This window comes from Talpa europaea, assembly GCF_964194135.1.
Source record: "Talpa europaea genome assembly, chromosome: 15".
Lineage (NCBI taxonomy): Eukaryota > Metazoa > Chordata > Mammalia > Eulipotyphla > Talpidae > Talpa > Talpa europaea.
In genome coordinates, this window is record NC_140083.1 from 40,341,213 (window position 1) to 40,351,328 (window position 10,116).

A 10,116-nucleotide genomic window follows, 5' to 3' on the forward strand; every position below is an offset into this window, starting at 1 on the left:
AGATCACGTAGTGTTTCGCCTATATTTCCTTCTATATATTTTATGGTTTCGGGTCTTATGTCTAGTTCTTTAATCCATTTTGAGTTGATTTTTGTGTATGGTGTGAGGTAGTGGTCAAGCTTCATTCTTTTGCATGTAGCGACCCAGTTTTCCCAGCACCATTTATTGAACAAACTTTCTTTGCTCCAATGCATAGTCTTTGCTCCTTTGTCAAAGATTAGTTGACCATAAATCTGTGGGTTTATTTCTGGATTTTCTATTCGATTCCATTGGTCTGTATGTCTGTTCTTGTTCCAATACCATGCAGTTTTGATGATTATGGCTTTGTAGTATAGTTTGAAGTCTGGGAGTCTGATGCCTCCATTCCCTTCTTTTTTTTTCAGGAGAGCTTTGGCTATTCGGGGTTTTTTGTGATTCCATATGAATTTCATCAATAATTGTTCTATTTCTTTGAAGAATGACATTGAAATTTTGATTGGAATAGCATTGAATCTGTATATTGCTTTTGGAAGGATGGCCATTTTAATAATGTTTATTCTTCCAATCCACGAGCAGGGGATGTCTCTCCATTTCTTTGTGTCTTCTTCTATTTCTTTTAACAGTGTTTTATAGTTTTCTTTGTATAGGTCCTTTACCTCTTTTGTTAGATTTATTCCCAAATATTTTATTTTTTTTGTTTCAATAACAAAAGGGATGGTTTTTTTGATTTCTTCTTCTTCAGATTTATTGTTTGTGTATAGGAAGGCTACTGACTTTTGCATGTTGATTTTGTATCCTGCCACTTTACTGAACTGATTGATGAGTTAAATTAGCTTTTCTGTGGAGTTTTTGGGGTTCTCTATGTATAATATCATATTGTTTGCAAATAGTGATAGTTTGACTTCTTCTTTTCCTATTTGGATTCCTTGGATGTCTTTCTCTTGTCTTATTGCCCTGGCTAGGACTTCTAGTATTATATTGAAAAGCAGTGGTGAGAGTGGACATCCTTGTCTTGTTCCAGATCTTAATGGAATTGCTTTCAGCTTTTCACCATTGAGAATGATACTGGCTGTTGGCTTGTCATAGATGGCCTTTATGATGTTGAGGTATGTTCCTTGCATCCCAAGAATTTCAAGGGCTTTTATCATGAATGGGTGTTGCACTTTGTCGAAAGCTTTCTCAGCATCTATTGATATTATCATATGGTTTTTATATTTCTTTTTGTTGATGTGTTGGATAACATTGATTGATTTTCGGATGTTAAACCATCCTTGTGCCCCTGGAATGAATCCTACTTGGTCGTGGTGAATTATCTTATGGATACATTGTTGGATTCTGATGGCTAAAATTTTATTGAGGATTTTTGCATCAGTGTTCATTAGGGAGATTGGCCTGTAGTTTTCCTTTTTTGTGTTGTCCTTGTTCGGTTTTGGTATTAGTGTAATATTGGCTTCATAGAACGTGTTTGGTATTGTCCCTTCCTTCTCAATTTTTTGGAAGAGTTTGTGAAGGATAGGCACTAATTCATCTCTGAATGTTTGGTAGAATTCATTTGTAAATCCATCAGGTCCTGGGCTTTTGTTTTTTGGGAGGTTTTTGATTACCATTTCAATTTCGCTAATTGTAATTGGTCTGTTTAGGTGTTCTATTTCTTCTTTATCTAGCTTTGGGTGATTGTAGAGTTGTAGGAATTTGTCCATCTCCTCTAGATTATTAAACTTGTTTCCATATAACTGTTCATAGTAGTTACTGATTATTCTTTTGATTTCTGCTGTGTCCGTTGTGATTTCTCCTCTTTCATTGATGATCCTGTTTATTTGTGCTTTCTCCCTTTTTTCCTTTGTGAGCCTGGCTAGGGGTTTGTCTATTTTATTGATTTTTTTCAAAGAACCAGCTCTTGGTTTCATTGATCTTTTGGATTGTTTTTTTAGTTTCAATTTCATTTATTTCTGCTTTGGTTTTTATTATTTCTTTTCTTCTACTGGTTTTGGGTTTTTTTTGTTGTTCTTTTTCTAGATCTTTGAGCTTCGAGATTAGGTTGTTTCTTTGAGTTCTTTCTTGTTTCTTGATGTGAGCTTCTATTGCTATATATTTTCCTCTTATTACTGCTTTTGCTGCATCCCATACATTTAGGATATTGGTGTCCTCCTTGTCGTTCAATTCAAAAAATTTTTTAATTTCTTCTTTGATCTCCTCATTAGTGCAGTGGTCTTCCAGTAGTGTGGTTTTTAATCTCCATGAGGTAGTAAAGTTCCTTGCCTTCTTTTTATGGTTTATTTCTAGTTTGATGCCTTCATGTTCAGAAAAGATGGTTGATATGATTTCAATCTTGGTGTATCTGTTGATGTTTGTCTTGTGCCCCAGTATGTGATCGATCCTGGAGAATGATCCGTGTGTGCTTGAGAAAAATGTGTACTCCGTTTTTTTGGGGTTTAGTGTTCTATAGATGTCTGTTAAGCCCAATTGCTCTAGGTCCTTATTTAGAGCTTTGGTTTCTTTACTTATTTTTTGTCTTGTTGATCTATCCATTGTTGATAGTGGTGTGTTGAAGTCTCCCACTACGTATGTGTTTTCTCTGATGTCTGTTTTCAGAGAGGACAACAGTTGTCTGATATATTTTGGTGCTCCTTCGTTTGGTGAGTATATGTTAATGAGTGTTATTTCTTCTTGAAGTATTGTCCCCTTGATCATAATGTAGTGACCATTGGGGTCTCTTTTTATCTTTTTGAGTTTGAAATCTGTTTTATCTGATATAAGTATAGCTGTTCCTGCTTTCTTTTTTAGTCCATTTGCTTGTAGGATTGTTTTCCATCCTTTAGCTTTGAGCCTATTTTTATCTTTTGTAGCTAAATGTGTTTCCTGGAGACAGCAAAAGGTTGGGTTTTGTTTCTTAATCCAGGCTGCAACTCTGTGTCTTTTTATTGAAGAGTTTAGTCCATTTACATTTAGAGTTAATATTGATATGTTAACATCTGTATTTGCCATTGTGTTTGTCTTTGATTTTATTTATTTATTCTTTTAATAACTTTTTTTTTTTTTTTGGCCTTCTTTCATTGTTATTCGTCCCTCTGAGGTTCTGGCTTTAGGACTCCTTGTAGTATTTTTTGGAGTGGGGGTTTAGTTGCAATGAAATTCCGGAGTTTCTCTTTGTCTGGGAAGGTCCATATTCTTTCTTCAAAGAGGAAGGAGAGCTTTGCGGGATAGAGTATTCTTGGTTGGCATCTGTTTTCTTGGAGTCTGTTGACTATGTCCCTCCACTCTCTCCTTGCCCGTAGTGTTTCTTCGGAGAAGTCTGATGTCAGCCTGATTGGCTTTCCTTTGAATGTTATCTGTTTCTTCCCTCTTGTCAGCTTCATTATTTTTTCCTTGTCCTGGATTCTAGGGAGCTTTACTATTATGTGTCTTGCTGTATTTTTTCTTTCGTCGTGGAAGTTTGGTGTTCTTCTTGCTTCTTGTATATCAATTTTCAGCTCCTTCTTCACATTTGGGAAGTTCTCTTCAATTATCTCTTTGAATATTTTCTCTGTTCCTACTTCTCTCTCCTCTCCTTCTGGGGTGGCGCAGCGGTTGAGCGCTGGGTTGCGAGGCTGCCCGCAGCCTCTGCAGCACTGGTTCGATTCCCAGCTGCTCCCCGGCCACCGGAGGAGGGTCCCACATGGCGCGCAGACCTCTCCTGCCGCCCGCTGCTCCCCTCAGCAGTGTCCTTCGGTCCTTCTGCCTGCTCTGCTCCCCGCTCTGGCTCTGGTGAATTCTCTCACCCTCCCGCGCTTCTGACTGTACCCAGTGCATGTATAAACAAAAAAACAAACAAAAAAAAACAAATAAATAAATAAAAAAAACATGCCTCTAAAAAAAAAAAAAAAAACAAAAACAAACTTAGGCCATAGCAGCAATAGCTTGATAATGCTGTGACTTAACCCCTGCACCACTAGGGAGCCCCCACATTTGTTCCTTTTGAAAGAAGGACATTCTATGTAAGGAAGTTGCTTAGCTTTGAAGGAATTTTTTCCTTCTGGTTAGAGATATGACTCAAAGCAACAACAGACATTTCTGCTTCCATGAGACCATTTTTAAAAGGAACTATCTGAGGAATTGGATGCTCTGACTATGCGCTGAGGAATCGTTTGAGTTTCATTTGGCTCAGAGATGCTACCGAGGTATTGAGTAGACTCTGCACGGGGCTAGAACACCATGGCCAATAACTTGACATTTGCTCTAGCACTTCAAGTTGTTGCAGCTCAGTAAGTGGCTCCCCAAGCCTCATTGTTTCCCTTGTTGGGTTTCCTAATTGGCCTTTTTAATGAGGACTTGTGTGATGTGATGTTGCCCTTTCTCATTAATTTCCCATAGAAAGTTATGCATAAAATCTCTCTGCTAATTTTTAGGATCAGTCACTAGCATAATATGGTCATTACTCAAAATTAAAACACATTTGTGAGAGAAGAAGATTGTGGAGATCAGTTTTTAACTATACCTGAAAGGCAAGGGTGGGGGCGGGGGGCGGTGGTTCCTATATTTCCAAAATACCAATGATAATGTAAGCCAACGTTACCTCAATAAAAAAAATTAATGGTGAGATTAAAAAAAAGAGACAGGGTCACGTGTCTAAATAAACAGCATCTTGCACAGGCCTCAGGTGCCAGCGGCAGAGCTGCAAAGTCTTCGTATTTATGTGTGTGTCACGTAAGAGTTGTGTGTCACAACGATGAAAGTCGTCAGATTTTGTGCTTCCTTGTCTTTGAATAACTTCTCTTTCTATCCATTATTTTTATTTCCATGATCAGATTTCTTTCTGTACTACTGTTATGGCAAAATGCCATTAGGGCTGCACTCAGAGAGGTGGAGGAAAGATTTTTGTTTACGCCGACAAGCCCAGAGATCTTTCTCCAAAGACTGAGCTCCAAGCAATTAGGCAACAGGATATTTATTGTCTAAGCAGGGGTACATTTTGCACTTTGAAGCAAGCAGGGAGTACAGAAGCAGGAGATTTCTAAATGGTTATCTGGGTATATAAGACAGGTGTGTGGCCTTGAGAAAGTTTATCAGTTACTCCCTGGCACTTTCAGTCTATATTGAAGCTTTAGACATTTTCCACTTCATTACTTTCAGTAAAATCCTGTTCTTTGGAGATACTTTACCTTCCAGTTTTGTAGTTGGCGTTACAACTAAAATGGCTGTAGAAATTTAAATATAGGCTGAAAAAAGTGTGCGAAATTGCGATTGTGTTAAATAATTGCACATCCACTCTACACTGCTGAGATACTCTGGCTGGACTAATCCCGTATGTTTATTCTAATTTTTGGATTTTGCCCATGACATTCACTTTAAAAAATCTAGCCATGACCATTTCAAAGTGTGGTTCTCTTATTGAGAAGCCCCCAGAGACTTCAGCTGGGATGGCATAACGGCCCCAGCTGAGGGGGATGAAGGCCGGCCTGATCTGGGAGCAAATGCTCAGGGCTGTCTGCCTGCCTTGACCTCTGGCTTGTCTTGCCCAAGGTGGGCAGATCCCAGCTGTCAGTGGCCGGGAAAGAAAGCAAGCCTTTCCTTGGGTGTCTGAGGGAGTAAACCACTGCTATTGTTTCATCTTGGGACTTTTAAGATCTGGCACGGCCCCAACTGTTTTCATGCAAGAAACAACATTATGAATCACGTTACAATAACTTTCACAGGCTGTGTGAGAAGGATAGGTAAAACCTTGAGCTTTGCATTTTCAAGCCTGATTCTTGCAATTTAAGAGCAGTGTGACCCTGTGAAGATTAAGTTGGCTAAGTCTCCACCTGCCTGTGAAGGGGGTGTGTGTATGTGTGTTGGAAAGGGGCTTCTTGGAGGTGACTGTCTGTTTCCTAGACTTGCTACAAGGAGGAAATCAAGTGTGAAGGGTTTTGAACCATGGCAGGAGGGCACGGGGCCACCTGCATTGTTTTTGCTGTAGCATCCGCGATGCTTACTCTTCTTTACCCAGCGCTTCCACATTTCCTCTGGCATTCTCACCAGGTGACGCTCACTTTCAACATTAGCAACGTTCCTTGTGATGTTGTTCCTAAAGGCACAGCACTCTACTCTGTGGTTGCTTACTCACCAGCGATGGTTCTGGTGTGGTTGTGCTCACACTGCCCAGGTGACACCTGCTCAGAGGAAACCCACCTGAAGGGGCTCAGGGAAGGTGCAGCAGACAGTGCTGGCCACTCTTTTGAGGGCGACAGAATCTGGGTTCATTTTTGCATTACATGTTTGCAAGCTCCATAGAAGAAACATTTTTGAAACCTCATCTAGGTTGGATAGTTTTTAATTTTATATTTTCATTTTGTAGTTTGAGGGACGGATAATCACACTCTATTCAAGGTGTAGAGAAGTGAGAATGGAAACAGATGAATAGCTTTTTAAAAATTTTTTTAAATTTTTGTGTAGAAGAACTGGGTGTAGGCCAGAGATGTGGGGGGTGAGAGGACTCACCAGAGACAGAGTGGGGAGCAGAACAGACGGATCTACTGAAATCCACTGCTGAGGGGAGCAGCGGGGGAGTCAGGAGAGGTCTTCTGTGCCATATGGGTCAGCTCCCTGGCCAGGGATTGAATTCAGGCTGTAGAGGTAGGTGATAGCCTGAGATTAATTCCCGAGGCCATCAGAGAGGCATCCAGGAATGACTTGGTTTTTTGGTAAATCAATTTTATCATCATATGCCAGAAAGAGTTCTAGAATTGTTAGGACAGGGTAATGTTGGGGTGTCTGGCTCAATGACATCTTCATAGAAGTGGACTGGAGGCTACTTAAACATATATTTCAACATTTCAACATATTAAACATATGGTATATACACCATATGGTATTTAAATGGGAAGCTGTATAAATAATGCTAAATTCATTTATTTGGGGATTTTTGTTCCTTCAACTTCACTTTGAGGTCTACCTATTATGAGCTCAAAAGTTTCATTTGGGGGATTTGGGGAGGATTTCTCCTGATGATCACCATGATATTGATGATGATGGTAACAATAGTCATGAACATTTGTATTTAGAGGCATTCAATCAACTGTTTTATGTTCTTTGAAAACCTCTAAAATCAATTCTGAACAGCATATGGCGAGCCAGAGGCAGTTTCTTGAAGTGAGACCAAAGCAGAGTTGGATTTCATTTGAGAAAGTGAAATATTAAAGAATATCAACATCTTCTTAATTTCGACACCATTGAAAATGTTTGCAAATACATAGCATCTAATATAAACAACATGTTGTCCTTTTAAATGGGATGTTCACACTTCACATTCTTCCCCTTTTATCTTAAAACCAGTCTGTGGTTTTCTTTTCATGTTTGTTGCTTTAGAATGGTTTCAGTTGTCAGTTTTCTGCTTTGGCACCAAAATTATTTACAAATGAAGCGTTTACCAAAAGCCTCAGCAGGTCATGCCTGCCACATTCTCTGGCTCTTTGGATAGGCCAGTTTCTATCACAGGCAACTTTGTAGGCGCTGAGAGTGGAAATTGGTTTGGCCAAACAAGAGCTGACGGTTATCGAGTGAAACGAGAAGGGTGAACCTTGTACCTGGTCTCTGCTAAGTGTTCCATTGATTCGTCTGTGTTTTTATTGTTATCATATTTATAGTATTTTTTTGTCTCCAGGGCCTCTGTAAATCTCCTCCTTGTGAAACACACGCACAAACACAGCAAAGAAATTGACCCTGTCTGCATCTCACATCCATGAGTTATATTCTCTGTGATTTGTTATAAACTGAAGCAGCTCTAAAGAAAAGATAAAAAACGGACATTAAATTCTATTTACATCTCCTTAGCATTTACTGTTCTACGATCGTGGGATACTCCATGTTAATAGATAACCCGTAGTAGTGTGTGTCTTATTCTGTATATAAATTTTATGTATCCACATATGTAATCTCCTTTAATAAGTTATTATAATGTGGATTTAATCCATGACATGGGGAGGTAATTTAAAAAATCTTCATGCAATTGAGTTGTTATAGGGTCTGCCTTTGTAAAATAGAGGGTTTATAGACCTTTACCTATGTTTTCCTTATTTAAACAATTCTGAAAAATAATCTATATGACTTAAAATACGGTTCTGTATTGTCATTAAGTTTTCAGTATTACAGTTTTGTTTTTACGATTTTATTTATTTTTGCATAGAAGTACTGGGGTTAAGACTAGAGGTATGGGAGGTGATAACATTCACCAGAGAGAGAGAAGGAGCAGAACAGGCAGATACTGAAATCCACTGCTAAGTGGAGCAGCCGATGAGACAGGAGAGGTCTGTTGTGCCCTATATGGGTCAGCTCCCTGGCTGGGTATTGAATTCCAGATGTAGCGGTGATAGCTGAGACTCAACCCCTAGGCTACCAGGGAGGCCCTATTACAGTTATTTTAATCATTATTTGATATAGCTTGAATTTTTGTATTGTATCTTTATTCTTTTTTTTTTTATAGAGGCATGTTTTTATTTATTTATTTGTTTGTTTGTTTTGTTTTGTTTATACAAGCACTGGGTACAGTCAGAAGCTCGGGAGGGTGAGAGAATTCACCAGAGCCAGAGCGGGGAGCAGAGCAGGCAGAAGGACCGAAGTACACTGCTGAGGGGAGCAGCGGGCGGCAGGAGAGGTCTGCGCACCATGTGGGACCCTCCTCCGTTGGCCGGGGAGCAGCCGGGGATCGAACCGGCGCCGCAGAGGCCGCAGGCAGCTTCGCAACCCAGCGCTCAACCACTGTGCCACCGGGGAGGCCCTGTATCTTTATTCTTAATTTCATATCTACTAAGTGTGATTATGCTGTAAACTATTGAGGCTTTCTATATTTCCCATTTTTAATCCATTTTTCTTCAAATGCATTTGTTACTCTGTTGCCTGGAACACACACATGCCTTATTGTTAGATTTCTCTTGTTTAAAATGGTTTTAAATGTAAATTTATTGGCTTAATATATTAGTAACCTTTTTACTCTGTCCTAAATTTTTCAGAGTAGAAATCTCTGTTTTCTTCTTTTATTGCTTGCATAGACATGACAGACTTTAAATTTCCCCTTAGCTTTTGTCCTACTTACATTTTAATTTTGTGTGTTTTTTAGGCATTGGATTGCTGCATTTTTGTTTTACATGCCAGTGAGTGACCTATGCCCTCTATGGGAGTTTAGTTCACTTCCTTATACATTTTAACTGATAACTTTCTCTTTTTTCCTTTGACCTGAACATTTTGCTGCGATCACTGCCATCTTTCATTCTGTTATATCACAATAGTTTTCCTCATGGGAACATATTTAGCTGTGAAACATAATTGACCTTTTTTTCCAGGTTTTTTGAATCACTTTCAAAATCTACCTCTTGTCTTCAAAGATGAAAATTAGCTTAGTTGGATTCTGTTGCTTTATCAAGCCTCCTTTTTGCTTAGCTTTGGCTTGGTTTCCTTTAGTCTTGGGCTTGAAGTGAGCATCCAGGCACTTGTAGTGCATTTATGTACCAGGGTACCTTTTCTCGGGCCCCCAGGAACCTGTGATGGCCTCCATCATAGGTAATCTCTCCAGGGAGGATGACCTGTCCTGGACGCCTTTGCTGTCCTTACCACCCTCCAGGCTGGGCCATCCTTTGGTTGCCAAAGAGTTGATTGTAGCTTCTTCCCATCTGGTGCCCTAAAGAAATTACCCTTCCCTATTTTTGGTGGATCTCAGGTCAAATCTGTTGCAACAGGAACTTCGGTTTCTCTTTGCAGTGGGTAACGATGAGGGATACAACAGTCGTGGAGCAGGCTTGCAAGGCAAAACTGCTGCTTGAGCAGAAGTTCCTGTGCCATTACTTGAAAGCACACAGGCTGGTAAAAACTGATCATGTGACAATGGTATGAGGTACAAGGTCAGGGGGCAAAGTGGACAAAGGTTTATGAGGAACAGAGAAGGGGACATTGTGACCACACATCAAGAGACTTTTGCACCAGCAAAGTATAGTGCTGATGTTATCACAGGCAGTTATCCCGAGATCTCCATGGAGTTAGTCACATAATCAGGTCAGTGGTGACCTTGGCTCCCTGGGCCTGCCTCGGGACTCAGGCTATTGTCCATAGTTGTCAAGGAATGCTTTGCTGGGATTTGCATGTAACAAATAGGTCACAGTTGCCCATGAGTGCTCAAGGCTCATAGGAACC